The sequence below is a fragment of the Aedes albopictus genome, chromosome 3 (genome assembly GCF_035046485.1).
Source record: "Aedes albopictus strain Foshan chromosome 3, AalbF5, whole genome shotgun sequence".
Classification (NCBI taxonomy): domain Eukaryota; kingdom Metazoa; phylum Arthropoda; class Insecta; order Diptera; family Culicidae; genus Aedes; species Aedes albopictus.
In genome coordinates, this window is record NC_085138.1 from 119,346,591 (window position 1) to 119,370,646 (window position 24,056).

The 24,056-nt window shown below is 38.4% G+C and overlaps 1 protein-coding gene across 6 annotated transcripts in view; it reads left to right on the top strand.

Annotated features, from left to right (window-relative positions):
• Positions 1 to 24,056, top strand: part of LOC115263581 (GTPase-activating Rap/Ran-GAP domain-like protein 3) — a 598,953-nt gene that overhangs the window by 383,225 nt on the left and 191,672 nt on the right. The window contains exon 1 of one of the 6 annotated variants that reach the window (XM_062855942.1): positions 2,261 to 2,802. The exons of the other annotated variants lie outside the window; for them this stretch is intronic. The gene's annotated coding sequence lies outside the window, so the exon portion shown is untranslated. Of the gene's footprint in view, positions 1 to 2,260; positions 2,803 to 24,056 lie in introns of those variants that run through there. 6 annotated transcript variants of the gene reach the window in all.

The window sequence follows — 24,056 nt, forward strand, 5'->3', positions numbered from 1 at the left end:
AGAAATTTTAAAGGAAAACATGTTTGATGCGTTTTTGGAGGGATTCGTGGAGAAATCCGTAGAGGGTTTTCAGAAGGAATATTTAAAAAATGCCTGCAGAAATCACTGCAGTAGTTTCAGACAAATGTTTTGGTGGAATTCTTGAAGAAATACTTCAATTAATTTTCTGAATAAATCCATTGAAAAACAAATGAATATCCTAAAGATAAATCTGATGGAATTCTTGGAAAAATTCCTTATATTTGTAAACGTAGTGGCATACGTGGGACCGCGCATACTTTCAGTCCTGGGCACCCACGGTGGTGCAGAGTGCCGAATTACCTCGCAAAATGTTGTTTAATATTACATATCATTATCAACATAAAACAAGACAGCTGTTTGATTTTTTTAAAATTTTTGTTTATGTTTATTTTAACTTATGCTAATTCTACACTTCCAACTGTTTGACAGGAGGATATGATATCAATTAATTATCATTATTAGCTGTTTTCTACTACATCGAACTGGTTACCTTTATGCTGCTTTCACTTTTCCACTCTACCCACAGTAGAAAGAAGATATTATCCGGGTCTGTTAAAGGTATGAGCTCAGAAGATGGTCAGTGTTAGTCGCTCTCGGGAGGAAGAGCAACTGACGGAGTTCCGGGGCTGGGACTGGAACCCATGAGCATCCGATAATGAAGAGAACGTGTGACCACTGCGCCACGGGCCCCAGCAACTCGTAGATTTTCGTCCTTACAAAATTGTCATAATTTGAATGTGTAGACTTTGGCCAGATCCCATTCTCCGCCCTAAGAGTCTGCATAGTTTATTGAGAGGTCCCAAGCAGGTGTTAAACCGTGTTTATCCGCTACGTACAGATAACCTGGATAGCCGAGTCACGAGAACTGCAATGTCAGATGGTGGCTCCAGAGAGGATACGAATTAGTAGAATCAAATATTGTAAAATAGATTCGTTCCAACAATTTCATGGGGAATTTTCTTATTAGTTGAAGTTTATTTTGAATCATTATTCAAACTAAAATACAATCGAATTGTAGCCTAGTTTAGAACACGTTAAACTAAAACTATACAAACAAACAAAAGTGAGCATCCCTATTTAAACTTGAACACTCGCACACTGCACACTTGAAAACACTGATGACACAGATAAGAACAACGCAGGCAAGATATAAATTCGTTTCTATGGTCACCAGGGATGCCAGATGATTTTTTGAAAAATCTGTATAACCTCTTTTAAAACTATGTATCCCATACAAAAATATAACAACGCTTCTAGCTCAGGTATACAGGTTTTATTTCATACATAGCGTAATCTGTACTGATGCCTAAAAATCTGTATTATACAGATAAATCTGTATATATGGAATCCCTGATGGTAACCCAGGTAACAAGGCACCGCTTAAAAGTCAAATGGGTGAACACGTGCAAAGTTTCATTTGTTATTAGCTCTTCTTGTTTTTTTTTTTAACTTTAATTTCAGCTCCATTTGTTATTAGGCTCTTAGTTTTCTAAAAAGAGCATGTGCATCTTGATGTGCATTCATTTGAGTATAATCATATATTAAAAATCAATTAGCAAAGCTTTGGCTTTTGCGATTTACTGGAAATGTTTGTTTTTCCAGGCGCACGGCATATTTCAAAAGTTTATCCTCTCTGAGGTGTCTACCTTGCTCTTGGCTTTCATCAACTAATTCAGATTCAGAGTTTTCACCACACCTAAGCTTTTATCCAAAAACAAAGCTTTCAAAAAATTGCCAGGCCACTTTCACTCACTACAAGAACGAATTTTACCAACTGCGCATACTCGCAGCAAATCCTCCAATCCCCAAGAGCTTTTACGCATTTTGAAAGCTCTCACGGCTCCAGCACGTGCTCCGTGAATCTACTCAGATTCGCTTCGGCGCCCGATCGACATTGTTTATGTTATTTATTTTTATTGCATTCCTCCATTCTACCAGGCTGTTGTATAGCTATGTAGACACTTACCGAAGATTCCGTACGGGAGACGGGAATGTTCCTGCAGCGGATCATTAGGAGTAAGTGTGCGTGCGTGTTTGTGCGAGACAACTTTCACGCCCCACTTTTCTCCACCCGAAGATGAATGAATGAAAGTTTTCCAACCTCCAATTGCGAGGACCTGCTGGCTGGCAGTGGGGCGAAGGCGCCAAAATATACAAACACATCATCCGGCTTCAGAAGGCTTTCGCTCGTTTCGAATGCCGCATTCCCTTGCTCCCCAATCAGAATCAGTAGCAGTAGCAGCAGTAGCTACGTAGGTAGTAAGCACAAGAAGCGCACCAGCTCTGTCTGCCAGGAAAATGTATTTAGTTTTCCACGAGCTTTCAATCGGGACGGTCGCGATTTTCTCGAAATTGGGATTAAACCAATCAAGGCGCGCGTGCCACGAGGAAGTTAGTGTTCACATCGGTAAATAAAATTACTGTTCCTTCCGGTGGCAGGGGGGAAGATTACATCCACGATTGGGTGGGCGGTGGCTGGGTGGGGGTTGTGAGTGAAGAGTGCTAGGTTGTTAGGGTGCTCCCGTCTAATGTGACCGTTCGAAGTAATCTTTCAGTGTTATTCAGTGGTGACACGCGACTATTCGAGAGGATTAGAGCATTTTGGTTTAGTGATTCTCCTGTACGGTTCTGGGGCCATTCGAAGAAAGAAACAAATGGTGGATACTGTTGGTCGTGGCGCTGATTTGGATCTGAAACGTCGCTACAAAGAGCATTGGCGGATTTACTGAGTTGGCCCTTGGATTGAAACAAAGGTTTCGTTTTTAGTGTTGATCGCACGTGGTAGGTGATTTGTTTTGATGACAATGTATAAATTCCACGATATTGGTTTACTTCTTCGGTGGCTATTAAATTGTGTTGTTTACCAATCATACAGATGTAACTGTTTTGTTTGTACTAGGTAATGTAAACTTGAAAGTTGTACGTTCTCTTTGAGGAATATCAGTTCTTTTAACGTATGCACTAAGCTGAAGGAGTCTCAGAAAGTCACATACCGTCAAGTTTTCATTCACCGTATGTTTAAGTGGAATTAGGGCAAATGAGGGCTGTCATTTTGCACTCATCTAATTAACATTGTCGTCAATTGTCCGCTGTCCGCTGTCAATTGCCTTCATTCAGTAAAAGTAATAACTAAAAAGTGCTAATCCTTAAAAAAAAGTTGGTGATAGTGGTACTTACAATAGAGGATGTATTTCGCTTGTTTTCGTGTCAGATCACCAATCTCCGTTCATGCAAGGACCCATTTACCGTGCTGGAGAAGGTTTTCTTCTATTTTGTTAAATATGATCAAAAACTCCTACAGGAGCAAATTTTATTCGTTTATATTATTTTCGAGTAATAAAATACAACATTCAAAAAGCAAAATTTACCCAAAATTTTTAAAGAGAGGGCGAGGGTTCACAAAACGTCAAAACGAAATTTAAAAAATATTTCTATTATCATAGTTTTATTATGCATCAATGATCCAATTGTTGAACACTGGCATAACTAGAACTGTTAGCATGACTGCCAGATTATTTTTCACTTTACCTGATCATGCATTTCAAAAGGCTTTCAGGGGCGCTCTTAGGATGTGCCAAGAGTGTTCCAGTGGGCTTTACGAACGTTCCCGGGGTTTTCAATGGGTTTAACCTTCCTTTGGCATTAGGGTCATTTTTTGACCCAAACCGTACACTACGTCAGCGAGCTGCTGCCAACGTGATGCAAAAGGAAGGTAAAACGGAGTTCTAGGGGTGTTTCAGAGGGATTTAGAGAGATAAGGGGTCCCAAGGTTTTTAGGGCATTCCAGGGGCGTCACAAGGGGTTTTAGAAGCGATCCAGTGGTTTTCAAGGGGTATCAGTGTTATTCCAGGGGTGTTCCGCGGTGTTAGGGGGTCCCATGGGTGTTCTAGGGGTTTCCAAGAGTGTTCCAGAGGCTTTCAAAAGCATTCCAAGGTGTTCCATTGGGTTTCAGGACCGTCCTATGGAGTTGTGAAGGAGCTTCATGGGCTTTCCGGGGGCTCCAGGAGTGTTGCAGGGGGTTTCAGATGCGTTCCATGATGTTTCGGAGGCGTTCTAAGTGAGAGAGTCTCAGGGGTGTTCCAGGGAATTTTAGGTGGTTTCATAGACGTTCCAGGAGATGTATCCCTAATATCACCTGAAACAGCTTGAAACCCTTCTCTTTGGGGTTCTGGAGCGGATCTGCGATACCACGGATTTCTTTCTACATAGTCGAATCAGATCCCTCAAAAGTCGAATAGGAGAAGCCTGGGGAGCAATTACGTTCATGTACGAGTATAGTTATCGCTTAACCTTTGAAAAAAAAGCAGACGCTCTTACGTTTCAGCATTTATTTTTCAACGGTCGATCACGGATAAGTTAAAGAAGTTTATTTCCACTCAAAACTTTCAGCGGGCTACCGTGTCACGAGTTTGTGTCGTCACGCTACCGGTTTTGCAATGAATCGCCATTAATTATCGGACTGATTACGCGAATATTCCGAAAAAATCGTCATTCGATGAAATACATAATTTTATCGGCGAGAAGCGCGAATATATTCTACGAATACAATGCTGTAAATTCCTCGGCTGTGTATAAAAACAAGCGACCTATCGATGGCTCAACGAATCGTCGACGAGCACGATGTAAAATACTAATGTGTATTCGACAGCAAGTCCTACCCAATTCGGCTTCTAATTGAGGACGGAGGCACCGATATCAAGCTATTTGACCTGTCCGAAGATATATCGGACCAGACTATCACAGATTTCCTTGGAAGTTGTGGTGATTTTCTGTAAATTCGCGACCTGTCATGGGACAGAAAATATCGACAGGTGTGCGTATATGGTAAAGCGGAATATTCCGTGTGTCGTTACTATCGGCGGTGAGTGCACATGTATCTCATACAATGACCAGATTCCCACGTGTCGCCTGAGGTGAATCCATACACTGCGGGATTCCCTTCATTCAAAATAAAAGCCGTTAGTTCAGAAGCTAGTAGCTGACCAGACCAGGCCGTTATACGCAAACGTTGCAAAACAGCCAGTGGCCGCGAAAAACGCTAATTTCTCAAGAGCCTTCTTCGTCGTCAGCAAACTACTCATAGCAGACAAATTGTCTAAGGTATCTTGCAGTGGTCCTTGTAGATCTTATGCTTCTGGCCCGGTGATAGAGACCAACCCGAGCAAAGACGGAAAACTAAGTGATATCACTTTGATAATAAACTATGTTATCGGTGTTATCATATTGTTAGTTTTGTTATCATCTTTTCCAATTGATGATATTCAGATGATAACAAATTTAGTTATCAATAATTTTGATCTATCGCGATAACTTAAATATACTAGATGATAACAAAATATGTTATCAGTTTCCAAACGCATATTTCGAAGCTTTCCCAAAACTGACGGTCTGGTGGACTTCGAATCTAAAAATAGATACCGCTTTCCATCTTCAATTCGGCTGCAGTACGAAAGCGTAGCCTTCAACCACTCTCCCTCTCACTGAGTCCCTTTGGTAAAGGGGTATCGGCTGTGACCGGTAATCACTCGATCAGGGTTCGAGACCCACTGGGAGAAATAGTTGAAAACATGCATTATAATTATAAGAAACTTTATTCAACTGCAAACTATGTCTGTAAAGTAGATTTCTACTATTTTGGTCGGTAAAATAGCTCTGAATGATAACCAAATGATAACAAAACCTGTTATCAATCAGCTGTATTTTTTCATGTTGATAACTAAATTTTGTATAACTCAATTAGTTATCAACTTGAACTCAATGATAACTTTATTTCTTATCACGTTGGTATTCGATAAGTAAATTTGATTTATCCTTTTTGTTATGTTGGCTCTTAATTCAACCTAAATGATAACAAACTCAATTATCAAACGAATGATAACCAGGTAACAGAACTTGTTATCATTTTGTTATCCGCCTTTGCTCGGGAAGGCGTCGTCCGCAAACTGTCGTAGCGTGCAATTTTCCACGAGGTTCGTCGATATCTCTGACGTAAAAGTTATAAAGAAGGGGGCTTAAGCATGAGCCCTGGGAGAGACCCATTCAACTAATTCGTTAAGTTGCCGAGGTTCCATGAGAGAAAAAAATATGCTTCTCAGACAACAAACGTACAAGTAGTTGCAAGAGTAATTGTTTGAAATCGGAGAAAGTCCACACTCGTGGAGTTTGTCTGAAAAAACAACAACGCAAACTGCATCAATAGCTCCTTAACCCTCTAATACCCAATCCCGCCTTTAGACGGGGTATAGTTTGAACATTTTTGTAATTTTTGTTTCGTGGAAAATCATTTTTTTATATTTTTGACTGTTCTGTATAACTCAAAATAGTCTTTGGTGTATTTTAAAGCGTTTTTACATTTTTAAAAAATCATTGAAAAATTGATGTTTAAGTCACGTTTTAGAAGTCATTGTTTATTTTGTATTGAATCGCTACAATTAACATTTTTTAAAATTTTCCCAAATCACGGAAAATAAAGTTTTCTGTCAAAAAAAGATTAAAATAATAATACTTCAACAATAATCATAAAATCTCAAAATGTTTTCATCTCAAAAAATCCGTTCCCCAAATTGGCTTCCAGGAAAAATATAAAAGTGTGGGGATGTTCAAAAATAAAAATTAGAAAAATCAAAAACTGAAATTCACGAAATCGAGAATTAACAAGAATCATCTTCCAAAACATGTTTAAATCGATTTTAGATGTCGAAAAATGATATTTAGATCAAAACTCGTACCGTCCTATTGCGATGTTGTCGTGCTTACGAAAGCTGCTAGAGAAGATGATTCTTCATCAGCTCGACAAAGTGGTTGAATCAAATAGCCTTCTATCAGATACTCAATTCGGTTTCCACAAGTTTAAAACCGCGATTCTTAATTGGGAACATTTAAGAACATTTTTAAGAACATTTCTGTAAAATTGTTCCCTCAGAACAACTAAAACACATTTTTCTTTAGTGCATAACCTTTTCTTAAATTTCTGTCGACTGGTTTGTAAAAAATATATTTTTAATAAACATTAAAATATATTCTTTGAGAGCTACACTTTTAACAGCATTTGAAACCTCAATCACATATAGGGGAACTTACGTATTTTCAGCAGTTTTGTTCCCTTCGTCATGGGGGGTTTTTTGAATCCTGTTGACCTCAGAACTGGCCTCAAATCCTTCCCAACCAAGCTGAATTATATGCCCAAATTTCAAGTAATTTGGCCCACAAAAAAAATCCCATGACTAAGAGAACAAACCTGCCGGAAATACTCTTTGGATATTTGCCAAAGCACAGTCGATTGCCACTGATCAAGCCCGTACACAAAGTGGGGGCTTTGGGTGTTTAATCCCCCCCCCCCATTACCGACGCTTCATAGACTAGGCGCCCCTCCGCCTTTTGCCGAAATTGGGAAAAACCCCTCCCTTGACGCCACTTCTGTGCACGGGCCTGCCACTGATTAAACATCGCGTTCCATTTCGTTTACTCAAGCCTATTGTCTGTGAAAAAGGTTTGAATACATAATTGGTTTCGTTTAACTTTGCAGCCATTCTATTTGCAGCTGATTTCTTTCTCACGCATAAGGAAAGGATCTGGGAAAGGATGGAATATGTTCATAAGTTTAAGAACTTTTACCAGGTGAGTATTGTGTTGTTCTTGGCTGTGCATGCATCACTCCTGTAGGGGTGAGTATGGCAGCATAATCGATCGCGTTCGCTATTGCCTCGAGTGAAAATCAAAACAATAGATGCGCGGGTGTTTAGTGGTCAGTATTGTGTTATTCTTTGCTGAGTATTGTGTTGTTCTTTACAGAGAAGAACATTAATCAAGACAATTAGATGATCGGCATTGAACCACAAAAACCCCACAACAATTGGTGAGATCTTTCCAATATTATTTATTTATAAATAATTCTACTTCAGTATATATTTGCTATATAACTCCATATAAGTTGAAAATTCGCTATTTTCAACATCCTTTCATCTATTGGAAGCTGCTTCAGTTCTGGGCTCTTTCTAAGTTGATGAAGGGATTTATAAATGCTTGCAAGGACTTGGCCAGGTGTGTGGAGCTGAGTGAATCTATGACATTGTAGATAGTAGCGACATCAGCAATGTCAATGGAAATATTCAACTTTGCAACTCCATCCAAGATTTGTGCAAGTATTCATGCTATGCTATGCTATGCTATGCTAAGTTTTAGAACTTTTACCAGGAGCACCTGTTGTATCACATACAGTTTGTTAAAATGTTAAAGTGATCACAGTTACGATTGAGACGAGTTTAAGTTAGAGCTTAACCAGTGGACGTAAAAACTTGAAGTATATTTAGGCAAAGTACGTTTAATTGGCAAATTGAGAGATAAATTTGTGAAGAAATTACCACTTGTTTTGGTGGGATTCGAACCCACGACTCCGTTATCGCTAGTCCGGCGCTTTAACCAACTAAGCTACAGAACAAGTTACAACTCTGCAGAATGAAAAGTCAAACTGGATTCGAAGCACCACCCTAAACCGGGTCCGTCTTTCACAACTTTATCTCTTCTTCGGCTCTGCGCTCTGCGTCCGTCCGCGTTAAGCGCTCAACGCATACTGAGTTTGCACCGATCATATGGTTGGTGACGAAGTATGTGTCAGTTGAGCTTCAATATCAACATTCTAAAAACAATACGCGCACACTTGTTGTTCGTAGGCCGCGAGAGTGCGGGAGATTGGCATCTAAGAGCCGAAAGAGAGATAAAGTTGTGAAAGACGGACCCGGTTTAGGGTGGTGCTTCGAATCCAGTTTGACTTTCTATTCTGCAGAGTTGTAACTTGTTCTGTAGCTTAGTTGGTTAAAGCGCCGGACTAGCGATAACGGAGTCGTGGGTTCGAATCCCACCAAAACAAGTGGTATTTTTTTCACAAATTTATCTCTCAATTTGCCAAATAAACGTACTTTGCCTAAATATACTTCAAGTTTTTACGTCTATTTCAGACATACTAGCCGACTGGTATAGCCGGAAAAGGGCAATAAAATCATTGTCTTAACCAGTGGCTTCACGCTGCATTACGAATATGGTTTTACGCAATTCATTATCATAATTTCTATTTTGTATAACTCATTTTGGTATCATAATAGTCTATTTTTTCTAACTTGTGCATTATGCAACTAAAATGAGTTGCATAATGAGAAATAGTTGCATAATGTTCATAATGCATCTGATTTGGGCTGCATTATGAACATTATGCAACTCAAATGTGTCAAGTATAATGTATAATGTATTGTATATATGCCGGGGCCCGTGGCGTAGTGGCTACACGTTTGCTTCATAAGCAGATGGTCATGGGTTCGATCCCAGCCCCGGCACTTTCGTCAGTTGCTCTTTCCCCCTGAGAGCAGCTGACACTGACCCTCTTCTGAGCCCATGGCTCAAATGAACCCGGATACTTGGACATCGGCGAACGGCAACCCATAATTGACCCCCCATCGGACTGGAAACAGAAACAGCCACACATCAACATCCTCGTGCTCATCATTCTACCATGATAGGGTAGAAAGTGAAAGCAGCGCAACGGGAACCAGTTCGATATAGTACAATTAAAATATAATACATTTAGGCGCTGTACAAAGCGTATGTACAGCTTCCAATTGGAATCGCTCACGCAGTGCCCTAGTGGACAATAGAGCTGTAAATTAGGTTAAGTGATTGCAGAATAAAAAAATAAAAAAATGTATTGTATAATAGAAAAATCATTGCATAAAAGCTCCATACTCGTTGCAAAAAGTTAATTTTTTCAGCACTCTTTGTATTTATCCAACTCGGCAAGCCTTGTTGGATAAATGAACGACTCCCCTTCTAACAAAAATAGCTACACAACAGCTTATGGAACAAACGCCTTTGAATGAAAGCTTCTATCAAACTGCAGAAAAATGTTAGTTGGGCGTGCTGAAAAAAATCAACTTTTTGCAACTCGTTACATACTATTTACTCACATAGGTTCGTGCATATATGTTTTATCAATTTCCCCCTGAAAATCTTTAAACACCCCTGATACGTCCTGAAACCTCTTGACACACCTTACAACCCAACTAATTTTCCCATCAAACCCCCGGAATCTTTTTTAAAGCTCATGAAACAATCTGAATCCTTCTGAACTGCTTAGAAACTGCTCAAAACCCTTGTGAATTCTACCTAAAACTTCTACCTCTGGAAGCTCCTGAGATTTCAGGAATCCCCCTGAAGCCTTTCGGACTGCCTTGAAATGCTGTGAAATGCTTTTATATCCCCCTAGAAACCCCTGATGCATTCGTAGATTTTCCTCAATCTCTATTGAGAATTTGAGACTCACCTGAAATCACTGAAGTCTACTGAAACGCACTGGAAATCTTTTCAGACAACCCTTCTGAGACCAACGTAGACTATTCCTAAACTTTATTGAAGCCCCATGTAGTCTCCTGCAACCTTTTGAAACCTCTCGAAACGCATTGATGCGCCTAGCAACCCCTTAAGTAAACCACTGAAACCCCCGAAGACTTCCCTAACTTTATCACCTAAACCACTTGAACCCCATGAAACTCGTGGAACTCTTTGAAAGGCTTTGAAACACCTTGAAATCTCTCAGAAAGCCTCCTGAACGTCTCATGAAAGCCCCCCAAAACTCCTGAAACCCCTCCTGCAACCCTCTTTCTTCAAAACGCCTTGAGACCCCACTGAAGTTCTACTGAAAGTCTTTGAATCTCCTTGGGAGCCCCTGTAATCCCTCTTAAACTTTCTAGAGCCTGCCTTCATATTGACTTTAACCCTCCTGAGACCATCATGAACCTATCTGAAACACATCGGAAACTACCTAATCAGATGTTTTATGTCTGTATCAATTTTGCTGCGACAGGCATTTATCAAAACCATGTTAAGCGTGACTGGGTTTGGTTTCCGCTCCATCTACAATTTTTTTTTATTTTACTAAATATTCTTGACTATATTGGGCTGAGCGCATATAGTATCTTCATCGTGCTACACGATTAGTATGCAAAGGTAGTCACTAAAGGAAGCCCTCAATTAGAACTGTGCAAGTGTTCGTGGTACATATGGTTAAGGAGCAGGCTTTGTGTCAATTGAGACGTTACACCAAGAAGTAAAAGACGAAATTCTATATCATCTTTATCAATCAAAAATTAGTTCTTTCTAAGATATCGATGATTTATGCTTATTTGAAAAGCAACCACCCACTAACTTTTTCCGACACGCCGTTACTCATACATTGTTATCAATTACGTTCCTTACTCTTGCGGTTGAGTGGCTAACTGCTGTCAGATGACTTTTCCACAATCATACAGCCATTTCATGTAAGGGCCTCCGTCTTCAAATAGTCAAGTAGGTAGTCCGAAACGATAGCCTATAGCAAAACAAAAACACTCATAAAATAGCAGACCAAACCAAACCTGTGAAGCACGCAAGATTCTGCCCCTTTTCATTGTTGTGGCCGCCGCTGATTGACCCAAAGAAAACGCGATGCTTCTTCGTTACCGTCTCGTTCTCCATCGTCACCGTTGTGGCTTGGCCTGTCTTCAACATTATTTAGTTTTAGTTATTATGGGACTTCATTAGTTGAACTTTAAACACTGTCTTCAATGATACCATTACTGCAAAAATTTTCCTGTTATCAGTCGAACCCGTCTCCTCCGGATAAGCAGTGGCACGCTTTGACTCACTCAGCTAATTGAAAGCCCTCGGGAAACATAGTACATTCTGCTTTATTGCCATTTTATCACAACCTTCGTACGCCCGAAACAGCAGGCTTGCAGCTCTAGAAGGGAAAAACCTTGTTAGTGGATTTTATTTTTTATGGTTCCAGAAATAGATTCATGAATGGGGCGGGGGTTTGGGTCTACTCTACCTCAATTTTACCCACATAAAATACTACTCATTTGTAGCAATATGGTTTGGTGTGAAGTGGCTCGAAAGCTATAAACTCCGCTCGAATGATGCCGTCGCCCATGACGAGCGGGAGGTAATCAATCATACATATTCGGGATACACGTTCGCCAAAAAACGGAGAGTGACACACGGGCGTAACTTTTTCGAAAGCGTTAAACTTTCATCAGCTGAAAACGGTGAAATAAAGTTTATTGCTTTCATATAATGTCATCGGGGACAACAATAAATAAGATATTCATTGCAGAGCGCGATGATTTTCATCGTGATGGTCCAAAAAGTGATTCGTTTCCATGCCGCCCATTTGCACCAAATTTCAGATCTGTGTTAGACAGGATACTGCAGAGCAGAAAAGTAGTTTAATCCCTTTAGGACGAATTTTAAGTCAACATTGCTGCCCTAGAATACTTCATTTGCACCATCCCACCCGCACAAAATGGTTGATGCATGATTTTTAGCATATATGCTGTAGTGATGCAAGGCACAATCCATAAACTGCTATGACTCTAGAGAAACTTTAGAACAAATGTCTGTTGGGATTGCGGTAGAAAGCTCTGATGAGTATCATTTAAAGGAAGGATAGTTACGTAAACGACATTAATCTCTTCTACAGAGCAGAAAAGTATTGCTTTTTGCAATGAAAATTTTCCTTGCTTCGCTAAATAAGATGACGTTTTCTTCCAGCGAAAGCTTACGCGATACAGCAAATCGCCTTTACATGTTTTTTTCTAAGGGTGTAATCAACTTTTCCGTTGTTATTTATTAGTATGGAGATGTTTCGCTCAACTCTACCACAGACCACAAAACTATTCATAATAATGATAAGTTGAAATGATTTAAATCCAGTGGCTAACCATTAATGAAACAACTTCGAAAATTCTTGCTGCAATGGTTAAGTTATATTATCTACCTGTCAATGATATCAAAAAGCAAATGTACAGGCTCTCGCAAAAATGCGCTAGTGAAAGTTCTACGATCGTTTGGTTCCCCACTTGGAAAGCCACCGAGCGTCAAACTGCTGAAATATTTATTGAAAAAGTTTCAACATCTCAAACGACCCGAATCGTGCAACCCCTACCACCTCCCTGGCTCCCTGGCCACATAGTGGGTGCTCGTTTGGAAAAGTTAATCATAAAAATTCAACGCAATGAAGACATTCATTCGCATAGCTCACCTGTACTGACTGTATCAAGCCCAACAACACTACTCCCCCTCCATCCAATTGACACAAAGCGTTGATGATGAATGCTCTAAATTAATTTATTCAGGACACACCGGTCTCCAGTGGATGGACAGACAGCAGGTGCGAAATTTTTCGGAGTAAGGGGTCCGCCCAACCTTCCGGAAAATGCCGGCATGTACCTGACCGACACCTATATATGTACATACAAACGCAACCAGTCAGTGTTATGGTTTGTGGTGGTGCAGTGGTAAAGGGCATTGAACGGACGACCGACTGCGACTGCAATATCCTGCATCATTAGAACGTGTTCGGATGCGAAACGACAACCCGTTGGAAATATCAGAGACCCATCCCGAATGATGCATTTCAGAATGATATGACCATGATCAATAATTAAAAGTTGGTTCAACTCAGATTTTAAAATATAGAATTAGTTTAAAAAATAAACTTACTCTATTTCTTTGCTTTTTGTATGTTGATCTTGGTGTCACCATCGACCGTCATTTGGTTACCAAGATATTCTTCATTACACTAACAAAGCTAAGGGCTGTATCGGAAATTAACTATAAACGTACACAACTGCCTAAAAAATAATCCATTCGAAATAAACATAACATTATTTTTGGAGATACTACAGGGGATACTCAAAATAACTGGGACAGGTAAAATTTTCACTTTTCAAAAAATGTTTAACTCGCTGTAACTTTTCGAAAAGGGCATCAAATATTCTCAAATTTTTACTGTAAGTTCCAAGGATGGAAGAAAATCACTTCTAGTGACAAAATGATACAGGATACGAACAATCCAAGATTGCCTTTGCTCTTGCAGTAGCATGATGCCGACACCCTCGCTCCGTGCTTGTATCATGGGATCACAGGCAATCAAAGCATCTGATCATCTGATGCACGATTTATCATGGGATCACACGTTATCGGATCATGTTACAAGTCGTGAAAATTTTTATTCATCACGATTAAAACCACTTATGGACCAATAAACGGAATTCATTATTGAAAACAATGCATTCATTGGTATATCTTGACATTATAGCAAGAAGAATGCACAAAAAGTGAATGATTTTCAGTATTTATCATTTCGACTTCATGATAACGATCGCATCATGGCCCCACATGCCTCGGGATTCAATTTTCGCGGAGCGTGGTTTGTTATAATGCTTGACGACAACGTTCTATCGTTGTTGCTATGATCGCGCGATGCGCTTCAACCGCGACACATTCGGGATCTTATCATGATCACTAGATTTCCATCCTTGTAAATTCATCAACTAGTTGTGTATCAGTGGTTTAAATTTGGAAGAGATCAGGCCATTCTACACGAAGTTATAAAGATTCTAGAAAAAGGTATAATTATCCAATAACTAACTTTGAACTGTTATATCTCCGGATTCAATGAACCGAATGCAATGAAATTTCGATCATTTATGATTAATATGATGAACTTTGATGACTTAATTTGAAATTATTAATAAGAAAAAAAGATGTAGCGATTTCATTCACTCTATGTTTTTTTTAGTAAATTTATCTATTTTTCATATGCATCCCATTACTTTTTCGATTTAATGCCGGCTATTTCGTTGCTTTCCTTTGAAACATAAATACATTCAAATCAATTAGAGGGAATTTAAATGAACTATGATATCTATCTCGAATTTTGAAACGCTGATGAAGTTTAGGATAAATTGGTGTTATATTAGAAAAATAATATAATCGTTATAATCTTCTTTCGTGTAAAGAATTTTAAGTTTAGTCAAATGTTTTTAATGGCTCATTATGTAAGTCATAAATGGTCAAAATTTCATTGCATTCGGTTCATTAAGTCTGGAGATGTAACAGCTCAAAATTGGCTATCGTATAATTATGCCTTTTTCTAGAACCTCTATAACTTCGTGTAGAATAGCCCGATCTTTCCCAAATTTTGACCACTGATACACAACTAGTTGATGAACTTACAGTAAAAATTTGATGTCTTTTTTGAAAAGTTACAGCAAGTTATATAAGACATATTTGATGTCTTTTTCGAAAAGTTACAGCAAGTTGAACATTTTTCGAAAAGTGGAAATTTTTCCTGTAGCAGTTATTTTGAGTATCCCCTGTATATAAATCTTTGAAATAATGAATGGCAATTCCGATTTAAAAAAAAATCATTCAGCTTGGACTTTAATCTCAAAGATTGCACATGTGTTCATAAAATTTTGGACACCTTCTAAAAATTTGAAATTGCAAAAACTGTGGGAAAATATTTAATTTTTTCTCTTAATTTTGCCCAAATATATTCTTTTCCAGAGTTCTCATGATATAGGAAAATTATTTTTATCAAGAAAAAAATCCTCCGCAGCTTAGCGCAATTCTTAAAAATGAAAAAATGCCATTGTTCGAAGATCTCTTTTTTTATGCGTCTTCAAAGAACGATTACGCAAATAAAAAATACATAGAGTTGAAAATTTTCATTTTTTCGATTGGGCAAGAATTTAAATTTATTTAAAAGATAGTTGTACCAGAGAATGAAACTTTATAACCACTGAAGATACTTAGAACAGAGCGTCAAAGTTCGACGAAAAAGCAGGTGTTTTTTGGGATAGACCATTTTCTACACGTTGGAGATTTTTCTATCTAAAATAAGAATTCTAAAAGTCGGTATTGAGTAATATGTTATGTGTACATAATTGCAAGTAATAATCATTATTTTCCAGATTTTCCAGCGTACAATTTTTTTTCGCTAGTTTATTGAAACATTAATAATTATTTAAAAAAATGCATTCTGTACAGAATATTATTTTGTGTGGTGTACTCATAGAAACATATTTTCAATAATACTAAACATTTTCCAAATTTCTTCAAGCTGTTCTAAACATAACTATATTGTGAAGATTTCGTAGAAGCACCGGAATAAAAAGACCAACCGTGCTTCGAGATAGAGCATTATGAATGTTTATAGTTAATTTCCGATACACTCCTTAGCCATGGAAATGTTTGACACTTCCTAGGTCAGACCACGCACATGCACGAAAAAGACGGATTATATATTCTACTTAATCGGTCTTGTTGCCGTCCTTTTCATGCTCATGTTACAATTGTCAAAATGAACTGAGAGTTATCAATCATTTTGAGGTTAGGTTCTTTGGTGTAATAAAGAATTGAAAGCTTTCAACATTCTCAATTGTTTGTCCTGCTATCGTGATGCTGGAAGGGTTGACCGTGGTTAGATCTGACGATTTGGTCTTGTTGACGTTGATGGTAAGACCTGCCGCCAAGGAGCGATTGGCAATATCATCGAGCTTACTTTGCATATCGGAGCCTATCAGAGCGCCTTTGGGTTAGGAGAGCAACGTCATCACTCAGTTCGAAGTCTAAATGACTGTATGGAGGTGCTGCATGGTAATGGGCAGCCACAGCAACCCACAATTTGGTTCACGATCAATCGCTCCTACCAGGATCTCGTCGATTACGATGAGGAACAGTATCGGTAATAGGATACATCCTTGCTTCATTCCAGCAACGACCCGGATGGGATCGGACAAGACACCGCACAGTGGGCAGAAACGGGCCCGTAATCGGACTTATTTAGAAGCCGCTGGTTTTGAATCTCAAAGTGTAGCATTTTCCATGGAAAATTGGCCAATAAATCGAATGGTGATGGTTTCATCCTGTGCAGACCTCGGGAAGTGGTCCATTTTGCCACATTTTACCCTAAATCTGCCCTTTTCAATTGGTTTATTTCTATAACTCTACTCGCTGCTGATTTTTTTGTATATAGATTGACGAACATGCTCTTATTATGTCTACAGAATATACTAACGAACGGTTTATGCAGTGTTGAGCTCAAAAAGTGGTCCATTTTACCCTATTTCACCCTATATTTGTAATTTTAAAGGAACTAGTTCTCTAAATCCGATGCCGATTTTTTTTTTGTACAGTAATGTACAAATTAGATGTTTTCGTCTTTACAGAATTGGATGACGGCTATGGTATGCGGTACTGAACACATGAAATGGCCCATTTTACTCTATTTCACCCTATATTGCTAATTTTAGGGAGAATTCTTCTCTTAATCCGATGTCGATGATTTTTTTATTTAACAAATTTGATGTTTTCATTTTTGCATAATTAGATGACGCTTAAGGTATGCGCTGCTGAGCTCAAGAATTGAAGCATTTTACCCTATTTTACCCTATATTTATAATTTTGGAGAAAATAGTTGACTAAATCCGATGCCATTTTTTTTCGAATAGTATTGTACAAATTTGATGCTATCATATTTGCACAATTTGATGACTGTGATGGCATGCGGTGTTGAGCTCAAAAAATGACTCATTTTACCCTGTTTAACCCTATATTTTTAATTTAAGAGAAGATAGTTCTCTAAATCCGATGCTGACGATTTTTTTGTAGCGTAATGTACACATTTGATGTTTTCATCTCTTCAGAATCAAATGACGGTTATGGTATGCGCTGCTGACCTCGAGAAGTGGCCCATTTTAACCTATTTCACTCTATATTTAATATATACATATAAAACATATATATAATTAGACTCGTTTTGTTTTATTTCGTCATTAGGGTAACAAATTTTCAAATAGGATAGTCCTAAAAATCAAGGTTTTTAAAAACTAAACATTTAAAAAAATCATAACTTTTGAACCATTTCAAATTTTTGAAAGCTACTGAATTGTAGTTTCAAGGAAAAATACGTTCGAGGGGCCAAATTGTGTATAGGTGCAAACAATATGCAATTATTTTAGTTTTTTCACGTTTTCATGGTCTCGGGACAAAAGACAGACCCTGGTTTTCTATTTTTACCAGAAAATTCAGGAAATTTGGCGTAACATATCAAATATTCAACTTTTGTTGGCGTAAAACGAGTTTTTTCAAGGCGAGAATATGGGAGTTTGACGTTTCCATCACTTCTTCTTCTTCGTCTTGGCATAACGTCCCAGCTGGGACAAAGCCTGCGTCTCAATATAAATAAAATTACATTCATAAATCAATTCAAAAACGTTCCGTAAAATGGATTATTGCACCAGCCGACTTGATAGATTAACCTGAATTTTGAAGGTTTTCAATTGTTTTTGAATGTGTATGGAATTTTGACGTTCATTGGTTATTTTGGAGAAGGAGATGAATTCGTACAGTGCCCCGTATGGACCGACGCGCGTGTTCACCCGTTTGATTTTTTTTTAGATAACAGCTGTGGCGTGTTATCTTGGTGACCATGGAAACGAGTTTATTTTCGGTAAACACGGCTCCTACTCAGACGTCAGATTAGTGAACTTGTGAAGAGGATCATTAAAGGTTGTTCTAGCGTGCAGCATAAGTTTAATATGTTGAATAAAGAAATTGTGGAAGTTTATCTGAATTCTTATCGAAATAATCAGCGAATACGACATCTCCTTCTAGCGAGAGGATTGGTTAGTGAATCAAGTGTGTCAAAAGATGTTTTTAACTGGGTAAAACAGTTTACTCGTCGTTGGGGTGTGTCGCATGGAAGAGAACGTTTTTATAAAAAAAAACCAAGTCTGGCTCAATCAGACGTTCCAAGTAAGTATTCTAGTAGTATTTTGGGACAAAATCTGAGAACCATTCTCATTCTATAGCACTGAACTGAACATTAAAATACTTTTTTAAATATTTTAAACATTAGAAGTTCAAAATGATCCCTAATAAAGTTTAATTAATTTAAAATCAGAAACTTTTCAGAATTATCAGAAGGCACTAAGGACAAATACAGTAAGCTACTAGCCAGAAAAGAAACCCTTGAAAGTCTTTTGCGATCGGCTGAAAAATTGGCACATCGCAAATCTTTGACGAATGTTGCCAAAGTTATCCATCAGCTGCGAGATTCTGGTGAAATATTTGCCAAAAAAGCTTTAAAAAACAGTAGAAATACACGACGGAAAGCTTCCGTTGAATCGTCTCTGCTGGTTAAGACACGAGTTGGGCTGAGTAAGCGAAAATATATAGCCGTTGAGAAATTTTCGAAGCAAATGCATGACGTAAAGCTTTTGTCGACTTGGCCCAAGATCATGGAGCATCGCAACAACATAACACCCACAATTTCTCCTCCTTCGAAAATTGATGGAGCGCTCACAGTAAAAGTATCACTACGTGACATGGTGAGCAGTGATGTAGCGAGGATTATTGAGATCGATGGAGTAGCTGAACAGATTTCCTCTCTGGTGAGCTCATGCGATCAGGATATCGATGTATTACTGCATGTATCAGCTGGAGTGGATTCTGCTACTGGCTTTTCGCATTATAATCAGGATAATATCCTGAAACATGATGATTCGTTGCTCACAGAGCACGTGATGCCGTTGATGATAGTAGCCTTAAAAACCAACCAGAAATTGTGGGTTAATCCAAACCCACAATCGGATACATTCTGTCATGCGAGATCGATGAGCTGGGCAAAGGAGACAGATGTTCGGACAAAGGAAATATTCAAAACATTTTATAAAGAGGTGGACGACATCAACAATCAACCAATTGTAATTCCTTCGAAGGTAAAATTTATGAAGAATATAAATATCATTATCACTTTTTAGCGTATTTTAATTTTCAGTTACCCGGAAAAAATATTCGCATAACAGTCGACGCTTTTTATGCCATGGTAGACGGTAAAGCCGCAAATGCCATCGTAGATAACCGCAACACCCATTTATGTCCCTTGTGTGCTCCTGGAGCTGATCGTCGTGTTGGCCCTGCGTTTTTCCACTCTAGGTTAAACGTAGTGGAGTGGTTGATTCGCGTTTCGGCACGGAAAATGGTTGACGGGCATCCAGCCCAGGCACATCCCACCGTAAAAGCAAAAGCTCGAGAAATCTCCGATCAGTTGGAAGATGCTTTCAAAATGAATGTCAACCGTCCGAAAATTGGAGGAAGTGGTAGCAGCAATAATGGAAATATGGCTCGCAAGTTGTTGGAGGACCCAAAAACTTTCGCTCGGATTCTAGGAATCAAGATAGACCTTGTAGAAAAAATTCGTATGATCAGTTGCCTGGCGTTATCATCAAACAAATTAGACGCGAAAAAGGTAACCCGTCTATATGACGAAATTGTGCAACTGATAACTATCGAGTTTGATTTCGTGAGGAGTCTACCTCCTTGCCTTCACAAGTACAGCCATATGCCGGAATTGATTGAACGATTGGTAAGTGTGAAAGTTTGGAGTGAGTTGTGCGGTGTCCTTAAGAATATATAATCTTGCATATTTTTTTTTTCAGCCATACCCGCTGAGTTTCGTAGCTGAGCAGTCTGGAGAACGTTGCCATAAACGCTATAAGCACGCTCGAGAGCACCTCGCGCGAAAAACATCTCCAGAAGATAATTTGATCGATTTAATACGCATGTCATTAACATGGTCAGATCCAAAAATGTCACATATGGAGACCGTATCAAAAAAAAGGAACGGTAAGGAATCGGACAAGAAATTCCATCAAGAAATGGAAAACTACTATGCCGAAGATGTCCGGGTTGCACATCTTAGCAAGCAGCATCTTAGCAACAGTAACACCGACTCTGAAGACTCGACCGAGTCCGAATCAGATGGGTCGGGATCGGAAAATGAAATCTAATATGGAGCAGAAAAATACACTTTTTTGTATCAGGCCGAAAATGTTCAAAAACAGTTTTTCATATATCACCGATAAAATAATAATATCCACCAAAAAGGGAATGGGAGAACAACTTACTGGGATGAGTACAGAATGACACCTGTATCATTGAGATATATACACTTTTTTACCCATAACTAAAAAAAGTGTATGCATAACATTACAGAGATATTTACACTAAAATTATGAATATAGAAAGAAATAAGGTAAAACGGACCATCTCTTGAACTCAGCATCGCATACTATCACCGTCAACCAATTCTGTAAATATAACATCAAATTTTTAGGGTCGCTATAGCCATCGGGAACTTTTCATTAAGAAAATTTCCTTGACTTCCATGGGCATAGAGAATCTTCGTGCCTGCTACACGATATACACATGCAAATGGTGAGAAGCAGGCTATCATCCAGTAAGGACGTTTTGCCAAAAAGAATCGGATTTTGGGAACTATTTCCTCCAAAATTATAAATATAGATGACACTAATACTACACTAGTGGTAAAGTGTCTTTAATAAACTAATAATGATAATAAAAATAACAATAATAATAAATATAGAGTGAAGTAAGGTAAAACGGGTAATTTCTTGAGATCAGCACTGCATGCCATCACTGTCATCAAACACTGCAAATATGATAACATCACATTTGTATACAGTCAGGTCTTTTTTTACGCGGTTTCTATTTACGCGGCCGCGTAAATGAAAACTCCATATAAAAAAAAATCATCGTCTTATTTTTGCATGATTCGTCGAGAAATGGTGAGACTTTTTTACGCGGTTTTTTTGGATTTTGAACTGAGTTTTTTTTTACGCGGTACGTATCCCCTGCGTAAAAAAAAACCTGACTGTATTACTATTCATCAAAAAATTGGCATCGGATTTAGAGAACTATTTTTTTCCAAAATAATAAATATAGGGTAAAATAGGATAAAATGGGTCACTTCTCGAGGTCAGCAGCGCATACCATAACCGTCATTTAATTCTGAAGAGATGAAAACATCAAATGTGTACATTACGCTACAAAAAAATCGTCAGCATCGGATTTAGAGAACTATCTTCTCTTAAATTAAAAATATAGGGTTAAACAGGGTAAAATGAGTCATTTTTTGAGCTCAACACCGCATGCCATCACTGTCATCAAATTGTGCAAATATGATAGCATCAAATTTGTACAATACTATTCGAAAAAAAATGGCATCGGATTTAGTCAACTATTTTCTCCAAAATTATAAATATAGGGTAAAATGCTTCAATTCTTGAGCTCAGCAGCGCATACCTTAAGCGTCATCTAATTATGCAAAAATGAAAACATCAAATTTGTTAAATAAAAAAATCATCGACATCGGATTAAGAGAAGAATTCTCCCTAAAATTAGCAATATAGGGTGAAATAGAGTAAAATGGGCCATTTCATGTGTTCAGTACCGCATACCATAGCCGTCATCCAATTCTGTAAAGACGAAAACATCTAATTTGTACATTACTGTACAAAAAAAAAATCGGCATCGGATTTAGAGAACTAGTTCCTTTAAAATTACAAATATAGGGTGAAATAGGGTAAAATGGACCACTTTTTGAGCTCAACACTGCATAAACCGTTCGTTAGTATATTCTGTAGACATAATAAGAGCATGTTCGTCAATCTATATACAAAAAAATCAGCAGCGAGTAGAGTTATAGAAATAAACCAATTGAAAAGGGCAGATTTAGGGTAAAATGTGGCAAAATGGACCACTTCCCGAGGTCTGCACAGGATGAAACCATCACCATTCGATTTATTGGCCAATTTTCCATGGAAAATGCATCACTTTGAGATTCAAAACCAGCGGCTTCTAAATAAGTCCGATTACGGGCCCGTTTCTGCCCACTGTGCACCGTTGCGTAGTAAAGTAATGCGGGGCAAAAGTTCGCAGTGGGTATTTCTCTGGGAGGTCAAAACCTAAGCAAACCTGTATGGGTTCGACACATCATCAAGTCAGTTACTCGTCAATAAAAATTGGAACGGTGTCGTTATGCAGTAGCAGAGTTATGCAGTTTATTGCAGTTTTGTTTGCCTCACATTACTCTAATCTGCATGAAAATGCCCTGTACCGTGCTTCAAAGAGGCCGATGATTTTCTCAGGGACACCCTTGCGCTTGAGGGCTCCCCACATGTTTTCATGATTGAGATCTGTATTCCACTAAGAAGAAACCTTCAGTGGTATTGTTCCGAGTGCATCCTTGCCGGAGTTTCCCTAAGGATTGTTTTATGTTCTCAAATACGGCATATACTTACTTCGGAGAATAATCCTAAAGAAGTGTCAATTGCATTATTCCCGGAAGGATCTTTGGAAAAAAATCTTGAAGGTTATCTCGTAAAAGCTTTGAAGCTATCGTTGGAGGAAACCCCTTGAGGTATCCTTGTAAAAATTAACACTGCAGAAAATCTCTAGAGAAATTCTTGAATAATTTCCTGGAGGTATTTCTGATGAAATCTCAAATAATTGAACTTTGGAAAACATCTTGAACGTTCTTGAAGGGATTCCTGAACGAATCGCTGAAATATAAAAAGAAATGTCTAGCGGAATTTAAGAAGGGATTTCTAGAAGAAAAAATCCCAAATGAATCCCTGGGAGAATTCTGAAAGAACCTCTACTGGGTGAACTTCCAATTTCGAAAAAAATATCTGAAAAATTCCTGGAGAAGTTATTGTATGAATTGCTGATAGAATCCCTGAGTAAACTCCAAAACAATGTGCTGGAGGGATTGTCGAAAGAATCCCTCGAAAATTCTCAGGCAACTTTCTGGTGAAATCCCCACACACACTTCGGAGGAAGATCCCTGTGAATTCCTACCGAAATCTCTGGAGGAGCTCCTGAAGAAATTCATGGATAACTTCTTGAAAGATTTCTTGAAAAAAAAAAAAAAAAAAGAATCTCAAGAAATATTCCTAAAAGAATCGAAGAAAGAATGAAGGATATTTTTTGCTGGAGCTGTTATATAGGAGGGTTATTCTTGAAGAAATACATGGATGGATTCCTGAACAAATCCCTGGAGACAAATGTGAAAGAATTCCTAGATGACTTATTGGAGCATTTTCTGACTCCTGTATGCATCCCTCTAAACTCATCTTGAAGGGTTCCAACACAAATCGCTAGAAAAATTCCTCAAGAAATCGTTGAAGTCATTCCAAAAAGCCATCGGGAATTCATGGAGGCATCCCTGGAGAAATTTTTGAGTGCAAGATGTTGAAAGGGTTTCTGAAATTCCTGAACGAATCCCTGAATAAGGTTTTTGAGAAATCCCAAGGCGAACTTCTGCAAGAATCACTTTTGGAATTCCTGGAATAATC